At 45.5% G+C, this 14,976-nt stretch overlaps 1 long non-coding RNA gene across 1 annotated transcript in view; it reads left to right on the forward strand.

Annotated features, from left to right (window-relative positions):
* Positions 1–14,976, forward strand: part of LOC307197711 — a 118,664-nt gene that overhangs the window by 59,624 nt on the left and 44,064 nt on the right. The gene's annotated exons all lie outside the window — the stretch shown is intronic.

A 14,976-nucleotide genomic window follows, 5' to 3' on the forward strand; every position in this document is an offset into this window, starting at 1 on the left:
CTCTGACTCTTCACCTGCTTGGCTTCTCGCTGCTGCTCTTGCTGACTCCCTGCTGCATTTCCCAGAGCCTCTGGTCCAAATGTTTTCCACTTCCTGGAGGCCCCAAACACACATCAGTCTGAACTGCGCTCAGCTGATGACCTCATCTGCTTCAGGGAGACTGGAATCACACAAAGTAAACTTCTCTGAATTCCATCCCCTCTGCATCAGTTTTTCTGTGTCCTCACCCATACTCCCTTCCTTTTCTCTCATCTCCTGGAAAAGCACCCTTCCCCCTCTGCCTCCATCCTACCTCCTCCCGTGAGTCCCCTCTCGCTTTCCCAATTGTTTCTTGGTCTACAAGAGGATGGTTTCACCCATCCTTAAAATATGATTCCTCAACCCAGCCGATCCTCAGGCTTCTGCCCCATGTTTCTCCTTCCTGTTACCACTGAGCTTGGTAGAGGTTTAGTCCAAACACCTCCAACCCTTCACCTTCCTCTCACTCCTCAACCCTCACAAGCATGTTTTCAACCCAGAACTCAACTGAAAACATGCACGTAGAAAAATAATATATTGTGAGTTGGAAAATGCAGATGATAAAACAGGATGTACAGTTTTTTTTACAGTCCATTTTTTTTACAGATCCTACAAATTTTGCTGCATCCTACAAATTTTGCTGAGTTGTATTTTCATTTACTTCAAAGTATTTTTTAATTTCCCTTGAGACTTCCTTTTTGACCCATGGGCTGTTTAGAAGTGTATTGTTTAATTCCCCAATTATTTGGGCTTTTCCCAGTATCTTTCTGTTATTGATTTCTAGTTTAATTTTGATGCGATACAAGAATACATACTGTATGGTTTCTGTTCTTTTAAATTTGTGAAGGTATAGTTCATGCCCGGAATATGGTCTCTCTTGATGAATGGTCCACGTGCACTTGAGATGAATGTGTGTTTTCAATAAAGTGTTCTGAAAATGTCAGTTAGGTCAAGCTGATTGATAATGTTCTTCATGTCATCTGTTCCTAGCAATCACTGAGAGAGGAGTGTTAAGGTCTCCAGCTATAATTGCTTCTCCTTTCAGATCTATCAGTTTTTCCTTTATGTATTTTGAATCTATATTGTTAGGTTCATACAGGTTTAGGAATGTTATATCTTTTTAGAGAACTGACCTCTTTATTATTATGTAATATCCCTCTCTATCCCTGATAATCTTCTTTAAAGTCCACTTTATCCAAAATTAATATAAATACTCATGTTTTCTTTGAATTAATATTTTCCTGGTATATTTTTCTCCATCCCTTTTTTTTTTAACCTATTCATGTTTTTATATTTCGAGTGTGTTTATTTTAGACAGCATATGTTGAAGCTTGATTTTTTTAAAATCCAGTCTGATAAAGTCTTTTAACTGGTATGTTTATACTATTTGGATTTAAAGTGATTATTGATATATTTGGATTAAAATCTATCATTTTTCTGGCTGTTTTTTTTATATTCTTTGTTTCTTATTTCCTCCATTTTTTGCCTTCTTTGGTTTTAATTAAACACTTTTATGATTCCATTTTATCTTCTCCATTTATTATTTGCACTTCTAACTTTTCTAGTGGTTTCCTTAGGGCTTACAATATACGTTTTTAGATAATTTGAGTCCATATTTTATCACTATACAATATTTTATCTTAATACTCTAGTATCACTTCACGTGTAGTGAAAGTGATACTTATAACAGAATGCTCCTCATTCCTTCCTCCTTTGTGTCACTGTGGACATATGTTCCCATTTACATATGACATAAACACCAATATATCATTGCTGTTATTGCTTTACACAGTTATTTTTTTCAAGAAACTACAAATAAGAAAAATATTGTAGTTTACCTTTATCCCATTTCTAATACTTTTCATTTCCTTGGGTAGATCTACATTTCTCACCTTAACAATATTCCTTCTGCCTGAAGAACTTCTTTTGCCCTATTTTGTATAGTGGCCTGCTGGCAGTGAAATCCCTGTTTTTGTTTGAGAAAGTCTCCATTTCTCCTTCACTTTTCTAGCATATTTTCACTGGATATAGAATTCTAGGTTGACAGGATTTTTTTTCTTTCAGTACTTTAAAGGTGTTCCTCCCTTGTCTTCTTGCTTGTTTCTGAAGAGAAAACGGCCGTATCCTTGTTCCTCTGTAGCTAAGGTTTTTGTTTGTTTGTTTGTTTGTTTTCTCTCCCTCTGCAGCTGTTTTCAGGCCTTTGTCTTTGGTTTTTTGCCTCTGGAGCTCCCCCATCTGTATGCTGATGATTATTTACTTACTATCATTATTACCAGATGCTTGTTAGCATGGTGGTAGGGTGTGGAGGACAGAGAGCCTTCTCTAATTTTCTACTGAAGTCTCAGTCTTTGGAGTATGCAGAGCATACTGTATCTTGGGATGTAGCCTTAGCAATGGCTTCTGTCCCTCCTCCCCTATTTTATCCCTCTACCCCTATTCCTTTCCCTTGCAGCAGCGAATAGCCTCCAGCATCTTCAATCACTGAAGAGAACATTCCTGCAGATTAAGTTTGAGTTTTTTTCCCCTAAGTGAGACCTGGAGGCTGGAGCTGAGTAGAGTGGCCTCTGGCAATATACACTCCCTTGCAGTTTAAACCCTTTGTTCTGTGAGGAAGAAAGGCCTCTGTGGAGTTTCAACTGTGCCTGCCATTCCCTTTGTGCAGCCAATGTCTCTAAATTTTCCACATCCTTCCTGTGAGAGCCTGGTAGGTTTCCTGGAGAAAAGGCTGGGAATCTCTGCCCCCCATGACTACAGCCCCATACTCTCATATTAGTCCATATCTGGCCTCCAGCAAATCACTAAAACTTCTAGTTTAATGCTTCTACCAGGGGCTTCCCTGGTGGCGCAGTAGTTGGGAATCCGCCTGCCAATGCAGGGGACACGGATTCTGGACCTGGTCTGGGAGGATCCCACATGCTGCAGAGCAGCTGAGCCCATGAGCCACAGCTGCTGAGCCTGCGCTCTGAAGCCCACGAGCCATGACTGCTGAGGCCCCCAAGTTGCTCCGCAATAGGGGAAGCCACCACAGTGGGGGGCCTGCGCACTGCGGCCAGGAGTGGCCTCCACTTGCCGCAACTAGAGAAAAACCTGCGCACAGCAACGAAGACCCAACGCAGCCAAGAATAAATAAAATAAAATAATTTAATTTAAAAAAATGCTTCTACCAGTTTATATGGTATGCAGTGTCTTCTGTGCCCAGATAAGCAAATTCTCAGGTCCTGTGTCTCCCTACAGGCACCTGTCTCTCTTCAAGATGGCTGTTTGTCCTGTGACTTCAGTTCTCTGATAGGTTCACAAAAAGTCATTAATGTGATGCCGGGTCACCTTTTATCTTTTTTTTTTTTTTGCGGTACGCGGGCCTCTCACTGTTGTGGCCTCTCCCGTTGTGGAGCGCAGGCTCAGCGACCATGGCCCACGGGCCCAGCCGCTCCGTGGCATGTGGGATCCTCCTGGACCGGGGCACAAACCCGCATCCCCCGCATCGCCAGGCGGACTCTCAACCACTGCGCCACCAGGGAAGCCCCCACCTTTTATCTTTTTGTAACAGTGGGGGATGATCTTTTATTCTGTGTGTGTTCTCTTCATATCCTAGAGATATATGTTCTCAAAAAAAAAAATCTGTATATATATATATATATATATATATATACACACACACACAAGGAAATGTGTTGCCTCATTATCTGTAGTATAAAGAAAGCCTGAAAACAACACAAATGCCCCTTAAGAAGGAAGCATAAACAAAGCAGGATACAGCCACAGAATGGAATATTAGGCACCATATCGTAATAGGAATGAGATGTTCAGCAGTTAAAAGGAATGTGCTGATGTGGAAAATTCTTTTCATTGAATCTTATTTTCTACAGTTTAAACATTTTTACCATGTGATCCACTTTAGAGCTCCTTCCAAATATGTCTGGACCCACGAAGTCCATCTGGACCCGTGATAGAAATAGACATCCCCATCCCCTTTGAAATTTGTTCGTGAGCTTTGCTTTGGCCAATATACATCAGTGAGGGAATTTCTCTGGGTTTCAGCTGTCACTCACCCCCTTGGCAGAGAAACTTTGTGCAGGGCACAACCTGCCCAACCGTCCACAGCAACCCTGCTGAGAAGATGGAGTCAGTCTGTGGGTACGTAGACCCCAGAAATCACTTGGATGTGGGTTTAGGGCTGCCATTTCGAGATCCCGAATGCTAGAGAGGAAGCAGAGAGAATAGAAGAGACATGTGGGAGACAGACTCCAAAGCAATGAAGACACAGCAGGGCAGAGAGATGGGGCAGTGGATGGATGAGGAAGGAGTGTGAAGGATACCCAGGAGGGTACTTCTCCTGGTGTTCAAGTCTCTTGAAGGACTCGGCTCTACTTCGTCTCCATGAGCTTTGTGAGAAACTACAGTATCTTAAAAATAAATCGCTACTTACGTAAGTTCGCTTGAGTGGGTTTCTGCTCTTGCAACCAAACTATCTCTAAGACACGTGCGGTTAAAGTTTTCTTGAACATTTCTTCTGACGCTTCCCAGGACAGTCTTCTGCAGGCTCTCCTGCTTCCCTGACCCCTCCGACGCTGACAGCCTCAGAACCTCTCCACGCTGCTCCTGCTGCAAAATTCTCTTCTCTTCACCCCAGCCAGTCCTGCACATTCTTCATGGCCACCCTCCCAAACCCCACCCTCCACCCCGCTAAAGCTGGACAGAATCTCTTTCTCAGCCCTGGATTTATTCCTCTCTTGAAACATTTGTCAGGTTCTGCCTTGCATTAAAGTAGTTTTGGTTATTTTATTTCTGGGGCTAAATGTTAAGCTCCCGAATGATCGTAAGTGTATCTTAGTCATCCCCAGAGGCCTTCAGTGTTTCCTAGATATTTAAATTATTCGGGCTGTTCTTACTCGGTTCTGCTACCTCCTGAAACAAGGATGGAGGGGAAGAAGCTACCATGAGCTCTCAAAACAAAGGCACATTCTGCCCCCTCTTTCACTGAGCCCTCAAATGATAAAAATGGCAAATACTGATATTTACTCCCTGCCAGCCATTGTTCTAAGGGCTTTTATATTTACTGATGCAAGGAATTAGACTAAATCCCTATAGGGAAGGTAGAGTTATTCTCAATTTGTTGGTGAAGAAACTTGCTCAAGGGCACATAACTGAAGGAAAGAACCAGAATTATTACCCAGATGACCCATCCTCAGGGTCCATGCCTTCAATCACTTCGCCATGGGAAGGGCCTGAGAGAAGGGGGCGGGGCGACCACGCACACACTCTGGTCCATGAAGAGGATGTTAGGAGCCAAGTGCGTGCTCTCGTCAGCAGGGGACTGGAAAGGATGAAGGGAGGATTCCACCCAGAGATCAGGGGTTTCTGAAGGCACAGAGAGGCACATGATTGGTCCATGGAAAAGCTTCACACGCACATGCACATATGTATGTGAAGTTGTGTGTGTGTGTGTGTATCTGTGCATTTAGCGGGAGAGAAGTTCAGTGGCTTTCATAGACTCTCAAAGGCATCTGTGACCTCGTAAAAGATTAGGAAGCACAGTTTAGAGGCAGGTGAGTGAAGAAAGAGGGGGAAAGCAGGAGTGTCAGAGAGGATAAGGGAAGAGGGAAGAGGACAGAGACAGAGAAGGGAGGGAAGTGAAAGTAAGAAGAACCATTCCACACACAGCAGTCCTTAGGTGAAGCACGGAGCCCTATGCTTGTTTCTAAAATACGCCAAGTGCTCAGTGCTCAGGGGCAAGGGGGTGTGTGCAGGTGGATGCTCGTGAGCTAACAAGTCCTGGGGACCAAATGACACCATGGCCCACATGCTGCCCTGTTTAACCAACTTCCCCTCTCAAGGCAGAATAGCAGATGAGGGTCTTTATGAAGACACTGAATTAGTCCTGAAGCGCCTTCAGCTGTAGGGATTGGCCTTGCTGGGCGCTGGCACTAGTTGGCGGTCCATGTGCTTGGGGACAGATCGGTACCCAATATGGATAACACTCCACCACTCCATCCCCTACTCACTCATACTCCATCGCTCTGCAGTTAACCAACCAGCTTGAAACAATAATAGCAGGTCTGTCCTGCCCGCCCTCTTTAATGTCTCTCTTTGGAACATTGGATCTTTCCAAGGATGCCACCGTCTTGCTCCAAGGGTTAGTACAGAACAGTGGTTGAGAGTGTGGGCTCAGGAGTTTAGATTCAAGCTCTGCCACTTGCTCCAGGATCTTGAACAAGTAACTTACCCTCGGTTTTCTCATCTACAAAATTGGGATTGAAATAATTCCAAATGCATGGGGTTGTCTTGTGTATTAAGTACACTCGAACACGTAAAGTCCTCGGGATGTTGCCTGGAACAGGGTATGCGCTTGGGAAACTTTAGCTGTTGTCAGTTTGCAAAGCAGCTTGGGGCTCTTCCCTGGGAGGGCACCTCAAAGCCAACCACTTAGCCACGCTCCCTAACCACCAGTGGGGTTGAATGGGATTTCCCAGCCAGATCACTCACTGATTCACGAAACCTGGCCCAAGGCTTTGGGTGAAGAGGACCCTCAGTTACAACAGTCGTAAGAAGAGACCACAGAATCTAGACAATTCTGAAAGAGGAGGGTTATCTGAGCAAGGACAGAATTATGAGATAAAGGGTTTAGCCTCCAAAGAGGACTGCTTTGTGCTTTGCTTTTTTTTTACAGTATCTTTTGTGTGTGTGTGTGTGTGTGTGTGTGTGTGTGTGTGTGTGTGTGGTATGCGGGCCTCTCACTGCTGTGGCCTCTCCCCTTGCGGGGCACAGGCTCCGGACGCGCAGGCTCAGTGGCCATGGCTCACGGGCCCAGCTGCTCCGCAGCATGTGGGATCTTCCCGGACCGGGGCACGAACCCGTGTCCCCTGCATCGGCAGGCGGACTCTCAACCACTACACCACCAGGGAAGCCCTACAGTATCTTTTATCACTATAAAAGCAAAATAAGAATGTTGTGGAAAACTTGAGAAGTACTGCAAAGTTTTAAACTAACCTCTTTCAAAATTCCTTCATAAAAATTCCATTGCTGTTATCATTTTGTTGTATTTCTGCCCATACTTTTTATATTAAAAATAGTCACTATCTATCCAGCCCGGTTTGGGGGTTGAACACTATAATATCAGCATTTTATTACATTACCAAAACCTTTTTGCTGACTTCCTGGTAACAATGATGAGTCAAATGGGCTTTATAATTCTTCCTCTTCCCCAAGCTCACAAAATGAGCCAAGGAAAATAGAAAAACACTGAAATGGGAAAAACAGTCCTCAAATTCTCCAGAAACACAGTAGGGCACAGCTTCCTGGCTCACCCTTGGAAAATTGGTAGCTGGTGGAAGATTCTGGTGAGCAGAATTCTGATGTGGCGAGTTGTGAATCAGCAAAGCCTGGGGGATTCTCACAGCATCCCCGAAATGGATGGCGGGAGGGGCTGAAGAGGCCACCCTAGGAGGAGTCACGGAAACACCATTGGCCTGGAGAGGAGGAGTCTCTGACTGCTGCTGCAGGAAATCGGGGAGGCCGGAGAAGTGAACAGAACTTTCCTCATGGCCTCTCCAGGCTCGAGTTTAAATAACCAGCAACCAGCTACCCATCACCACATCACCTGCCCCCAATCTACCATACATCTACCGTAAGTACAGGTCCGCAGAATTCGGGACCAAATAAAAATAATGATATAAGATCTTAGGGAAAAGCAAGGCAGGGAGAAGAAAGTGAAGAAAGTGAAACAGGAAAATAGAGTATCTGGGATGGAGTGTGGGATCGGACAGAGGGTCAAGGCAACCTTTCAAAGGGAATGGAATTTGCATTAGTCCTGACCAGGGTGAGGGCTTCAGTCAAGCAAAAATCTCCGTCAGTGGTGAAGTCACCCAGGGAGCTTATAAGCAAACAACCACAACAGCAAACTTCACTAGCTGTACTTTGGCTCCACCCTAGGGTTTGGGTTGAGGCCCAGACACCAGTCCTATTTTAAAACTCACCAGGTAATTCTAGAGGATGGAAAGTGTTGAGAAACACTGTTTGAGATGCACATCTTTGCATACAAAACAATTTCTTATTTCAGATTATTAAACTTGCTTCCTAATAAAAGGATGACTGTTCAAATTGTAGGAACACTTCGGGGTTCACGATAAAGACTGCCAGAATATTTCCAAGAAAAGGGTGCAACACATTGTAAAACAACTGTACCCCAATTAAAAAAAAAAAAAGGCTGCAACAACTTCACGTTCAAGGGGACTACTTTGAAAGGGGGGTAGTTCTTTATTGAATGTGCACGTTCACTCCTATTTCTCAAGCCTTTCACTGACATCAGGCACAGAAGCCCCTTGCCTACCATGTATTATTTTTATTCTTTGGGGGACGTGGTATTCCTTCTCATCTTTCTCCTTTCTTCTTCATCTCTTTGTTCTTTCTTTTTTTATTCTAAGTTTTCTTAACAGAATCTCCCTGTGTCTTCTGCTGGCCAGCAGGATCCAGTGATAGGACTTGTGGCAGATTCTACAGTAGACGACCTCCCCCATCTACTTCACTGAGTCTTGGCTGGATTCATGGAAAATAAAGGCACTGAAGCCCCAGTCCTCTTTCAGGGTGTGGGCATAAACACCAAGTACTTAATCATAGATGTAGTGGTAAGTTGAAGGTGAAATAGGTCTGTCCTCAGAGGCGATGTACACAAAATACCCACATGCTTACAGCGTGGTTCATTTCACGGCGGGGGTTCGTAGGCACATGCATCGCCACAGCCTCCTTCCCCTTCTTTTTCTCCAGCCCTGTGTATGCCCCTTCCACTTTGATGACAAAGGGTTTTGGGGGCAAGAATACTCAGGACTACAAAACCTGTCACTGAAGACACAGAGAAATCAACTACAGAGTCTCCAACCTCAGAGTCTTCATCTCTTCATTTGTTTTTATTCTCTCTCAAGATTCTATGTATGATTTCCTCTGAGCAGTTTAAATTTAGCAAATCTTGGTTTATTGATTTCCTTTTTAAAATGTAAAGCCTACTCCTTAGAGTTCCTATAAATATCGTCCTGGATGTGAGGGGACCTGGCTGGAACCTCCATCATCCCATCTACCCTTAGGGATGAGGCTGACTGGATTGTCCAGAGGACAGTTCACAGCTCTCCTTAATCCTTTAAAGGCATCCCATGCAGTGCTGCATCTTGGTGGAAGAGGATGGCCTTCCCACCCAAGAAGGGCATTCTCCAGGCATGGCGGTAAGAAGACTACTTCCCGCAACTTCAGATCCATGTACTAGAGGAGTGTGATGACCAAGATGGCAACAGTGAAAGAGAAACTGTTAGGAGCTCTGAAATAGCACCTCCTCTCACAGCTGAAGAACATGCCTAAGGGTTTATAGAAGGGGAAAAAGAAGGTGCAGAATACCTCCAGCAGAGGGACGGTTCTTTTCCACTTCTCTCCTGGCTGCCTGGGAATTTTAGCTGATTATTCTCATATAAGAGCTATGTGATGTTAAACATCTGTTGGCTAGGAAATATTTAGATAATTGAAAACAGGATTTGTTTAAATTCCAGACCTTGGAATCAAGCTCAACTACTGCCCACTCTTACCCTGTAGCCTGGGCCTTTGGCCACGAGACCTTGCTGGGGCCCCAGCACGGGCTGCCTGGGGAATGGGTTTCCCCAAGGTTGCCAAAAAACAGACATTTGGCCTCCCAGGCTCAGAATGTCTGAAAGTAGAAATGCTCATTTTCGGTCCAGATGAAATGCTCGTTTGTATCCAGATGTTTTGGCTACCAAAACAAAATTTAGAACAGCATAAGGAATTTCTTACCTCCCCCGATTCTGGATACCTACACTGACCTTGAGCCCTTTCGTATCAAGCCAGACTTCATGGTTCTTAAGCAAGCACAGCTCCATTGTAAACCAGTTACATTATCAGGAGCTCATTAGCAGTTAGCTGCAGGCAATGCAGAGTCAGGATTTTGCACATATATATTAATAGGAATAATAGGCAACACTAGGAGTATTTTCTATGAGTTGGGACACAATGTTAAGTGCTTTAAATGCAATGATTTAATCCTTATAGGGTCCCTATATAGTAAGCACCAACATTCACTCTGTTTTATAGATGAGAAAATGGAAACACAAAGAAGCTTAGCATCTTGAACTATATCTGAGGAGCCGGAAGGATGGAGTCACCAGTTCCTGAGATGAGGACCAGGAGGGATGGACGTTTAGGCAAAGGGAAATCATGACTTTTTTTTTTTTTTTTTGCGGTACGCGGGCCTCTCACTGCTGTGGCCTCTCCCGTTGCGGAGCACAGGCTCCGGACGCGCAGGCTTAGCGGCCATGGCTCACGGGCCCAGCCGCTCCGGGCATGTGGGATCTTCCCAGACCGGGGCATCGGCAGGCGGACTCTCAACCACTGCGCCACCAGGGAAGCCCCAACGACTTCTGTTTTTGACAGGTTAAAGCTGAGGTGCCAGTGAGGCACCTAAGTGGAAATGTCAAGGAAGCCTTTGGTTCCAGATATCTGGAGTTCAGAAGCAAAGTAGAGACTAGGCATGCAAATTGGAAGGCACGAGGGTGTGGATAGCATTTAAGCCCTGGTACTTAAATGGAAGTATGGAAGGGAACGTCTAGAGCCAAGAGTGCAGAGGAGAAGTCTGAGGGCAGAGTCTGAGCACGTCCACATTAGGAGGTCAGAAAGAGGAGCCAGTAAAGGAAATAAGGGGTGGCCAGGAGAGGACACAAGAGCTTGGGGGGGCCAAGCCCCAGTTAAGAAAGCATTTCAAGGAAGAGGGAGTGGTCAGCTTGTCAAAGGCTGCCAACAGGTGGAGTGTGATGAGATGAGACACATGGCAACAAGAGGTCATGGTGGACCTTGATGAGAGCAGTTGCCACTGAGTGGTGGGCTCAAAGCCTGCCTGGATTGGCTGGGAGACTTAGCTGTACCACTGCTGTCCTTCCCTCTTCAATTCCAGTCACGTCCACTGCCACTCCATTTCAGCCACGCACTAATGGATCTTCTCTCCCCATCACTCTGAATACCTGCCCTTCTCAAATCTTAAACTCAAGTGTTATAACCCCAGTCCTTTCAGCACTCCCCCTCTTTATCTCACGGTTACTGACCTGGGTTCTTGGCCTCCCTTCATCGATAGAAGTTGATAAGGGGCCAGACAAAAAAATTTAGGCAATACTCTATAGGGGTTCCTGCTGCAGCAGAAGGGAGCGAAAACAAGTACAGTAAGTCCCCTACATACGAACCTTCAAGTTGAGAACTTTCAAAGATGTGAATGTGTTGGGGCTTCCCTGGTGGCGCAGTGGTTGAGAGTCTGCCTGCTAGTGCAGGGGACACAGGTTCGATCCCTGGTCTGGGAGGATCCCACATGCCACGGAGCAGCTGGGCCCGTGGGCCACAACTACTGAGCCTGCACGTCTGGAGCCTGTGCTCCACGACAAGAGAGGGCGCGATAGTGAGGGGCCCGCGCACCGCGATGAAGAGTGGCCCCCACTCGCCACAACTGGAGAAGGCCCTCGCACAGAAACGAAGACCCAACACGGCCAAAAATAAATTAATTAATAAACTCCTACCCGCAACGTCTTCTTAAAAAAAAAAAAAAGATGTGAATGTGCATTGCATCAACATCAGGCATGAGTGAAATTGCAGCTTTGACTTACAAACTTACTTTGTTGGACTCACAAACAGGTTGGACTTATGATGGGAATGGAGCTCATTTGTATGTAGGGGACCTACTGTAACAGGTTCTGTTGCTCGCTTCTCAAGTGGGGGCAGGCTGGTTCTTTACATGGGGGGAGGGGAGGGGTGTGTCCAGGGGTCAGGCTAGAGGGTGGCTTAGGTGGTCTGCCCGCCCCCTTGGTGCTGCTGTGTGCAGGGCGCATGGGTAGTACCCTGCTTTTGCTCCTGGCTCTTCAGAAGTGGCAGTTGGCTGTTTGGTTTTTTTGTATCTTGTCCATAATTTGCCCCAACTGTGCATGCACACAGCTATTTCTATTCTCATAAAAGTTTCTTGTGTTCTGTTCCTTGAGGAGATGTTTGTCCAGGTGCAGGCACTCAGCACAGGGTCCCAGGTCCCAGCCTGTCTCACCACTATACCCTTTCCTTTGCTATATTTCTCCTCGACCCCTTCATTTCTCCTTCTGATGCTCTTACTTTCTTCAATTCTTTCTATTCCAGACTAAAATCCCTTGCCCCTGCCCCCATCTCTTGCACCCCCTACCAAAGAAGTCCTCATTCTGCTTCTCAGCTGACTGAGGCGCTAGAGAAAGTTAAACCACCCCCGCCCCCCCAGAAAGATGCCACCGCGAATTCCTGATCCCGGCTGGTCTCCCCCACCCCTCCCACTACTGCCTGACCATCCTCCTATTGGCTGGCAGTCAGATCTCATCACAGCTCTCCACGATCATTGCCCTTATTACAAAGCTTTAACGATCTCCTCCCTAACTCACCTTTTCCCCCTCCACCAGCAGAAACATTCTTGCCAAGTTGGAAAATCTTTTTAGAAAACAGATTCCAGAACTTCTGGCTCAACTCGGTGCTCTGGGAGCACACAATCAATTCGAATGAGAAATTAATCCTGGATACCAGGGACAGCCTGATTCCTAGTCCCCCCCGAACCAGACAGAGAAAGCCCTGCCAGTGGCAAATGGATGACAGAGGTAAAGGATGAACACTGGCAGGGACGCAGACGCTATTCCAGACGGTCGGAGGCTGCCTGTGCACCTCGGCATCACAGCAGGGGCCTCATTCTTACATGGCAGCTCATGGTCCCCTCAGAGACACCTGGGGCCAAGCGGGGCCGTTCCATTCCTCAGTCATGCATGACTCTTAATATTTAAAGATGAACACACATGTCCCTTGGGTATTTTAGCTCCACCCTCGTTCCCTGTCCTTGGACGTGTACAGAATACAATAGATTCTGGTGAGATACTTACAATGGAAAATATTCCAACAATTCCCTAAAGAATCAAAAGGAGTTGTCATTTGCTGGGTTCTTGGGTGTGCCGGTTATTAGGTAGGTACTCTATATTGACACTATAGTTATGCCAGGGTCTCTGCTGGGCTCTGGGTAGACGGTGGTGATAAACCGGACGCAGTTTTTACCCTCATGGACTAATAGAGGAGACAAGCTTTAAACTAGCAACCTCACACAAAAATATTTAACTGTAAACAGTAAAATTGCTACCAGAGAAAAATAGGTGCTGCTATGGGTTGAAATGTGTCCCTCTGCAAAAAAAGGTGTGTCGAAATCCTAACCCCCAGTACTTCAGAAAGAAACTTCTTTGGAAAAAGGTAGTTGTAAATGTAAGTGGCTGAGTTCAGATGGGTCATACTGGAGCAGGGTAGACTCTTTTTTTCTTTTTTAATGCAAGTGAAATCTCTTTATTCTTTTTTTTTAATGTTTTATTTATTTTACTTTACTTATTTTTGGCTGTGTTGTGTCTTCATTGCTGCTCGCGGGCTTTCTCTAGTTGTGGCGAGCAGGGGCTACTCTTTGTTGTGGTGTGTGGGCTTCTTACTGAAGTGGCTTCTCTTGTGGCAGAGGATGGGCTCTAGGCATGCGGGCTTCAGTAATTGTGGCATGCGGGCTCCGTCACTGTGGCTCACGGGCTCTAGAGCACAGGCTCAGTAGTTGTGGCACACAGGCTTAGTTGCTCCGTGGCATGTGGAACCTTCCTGGACCAGGGATCGAACCCATGTGCCCTGCATTGGCAGGCAGATTCTTAACCACTGCGCCACCAGGGAAGCCCCAGGATAGACTCTTAATCCTATATGACTGATGTCCTTATAAGAAAAGGAGAGAGACACAGAGAGGAGAATGCTATGAAGACAGAGGCACAGGGAGGGAAGATGGCCCTGTGAGGATGGAGACAGAGCATTCCCAACATTTAGAGCAGTGGTACCCTCCAAATCATTTCCAACTTCACCTCCATCAGTAAAGATGTTTAAGCTCTACTCCCAATGTGCACATTTACTTAAAATTATGTACATGAGCCACTGTACTCATATTCTGTACATTATAAAACATACACAGTTTCGGAGGATGAGATTTTTTTAATTAAGATTGATTCAAAAGAAAATTAATGTAAATTGAAAGACCACTGATTTGGACGTTGGGATAGAAGATTATGAGCCAGCCAAGGAGTGGCCAGAGAGGCAGAGGGAAAACTAGAAGAATAGGATGTCATGGAAATTTTTTAAGTGTTTTAGGAAAAAGCTAGTGATTACAATATCAAATATTGCTGAGCAATGTGGTAAAATGAGGACCAGAGAAGGGTCTTTGGATTTGACACCTGGTAGGTGTTGGTGACTTTAGTAGGAGCAGTTTCCATGAAGAGGTGAGTTTGGAAGCCACACCAGAGAGTTGAAAAAGAAAGGCATGAACTCATTTCATCACCCCAGCTACCCTGCAAGGTGAGAATCATTACTGTCATTCACAAATGAGATCAAGGCTCAGAGCTGTAAAGACTGTGCTTTGGTTTTTATACTGTAGGAGGAAGAGTGAAAATTTAATACCAAGCCTGCCCAGATTTACAATACTTGGATTCTTGCATGGAAGAAAGCTAATAGGTATAAAATGTCATTCGGTAGAAGCAGGGCCTGGGTTAAAGTAGGAACTACTGGTCATGAATAGTACAGTGTTGGTTGCAGAACATTCTGGGAACTCCAGTTGAGGAATAGAGCAAAACTCCTCACCCCAAGACTCCTAAGCAAAAAGGCAGGTTCGCCCAACCTCTAAAAGGGGATCCAAGTACCGTGGAGTGTGTCTTAGGAGGAGGTTGGGTCCTAACATCAGCCCATAATGTAAAAATTGCCTAGAGTAAAAATGGCCCTTGGAAAGTCTGCTCCACTGGAGAATAACATACTATATCTCAGGAGGTCCAACCGGGCACTTCTTCCTCCTGCGAGGACAGATCTTTGTTCTTCGAATGAGTACCACATGAATCCATTGACTTGCACTGTGGGGCCATATTGTATGAA

Source organism: Stenella coeruleoalba (assembly GCF_951394435.1).
Source record: "Stenella coeruleoalba genome assembly, chromosome: 15".
In the NCBI taxonomy this organism is placed as follows: domain Eukaryota; kingdom Metazoa; phylum Chordata; class Mammalia; order Artiodactyla; family Delphinidae; genus Stenella; species Stenella coeruleoalba.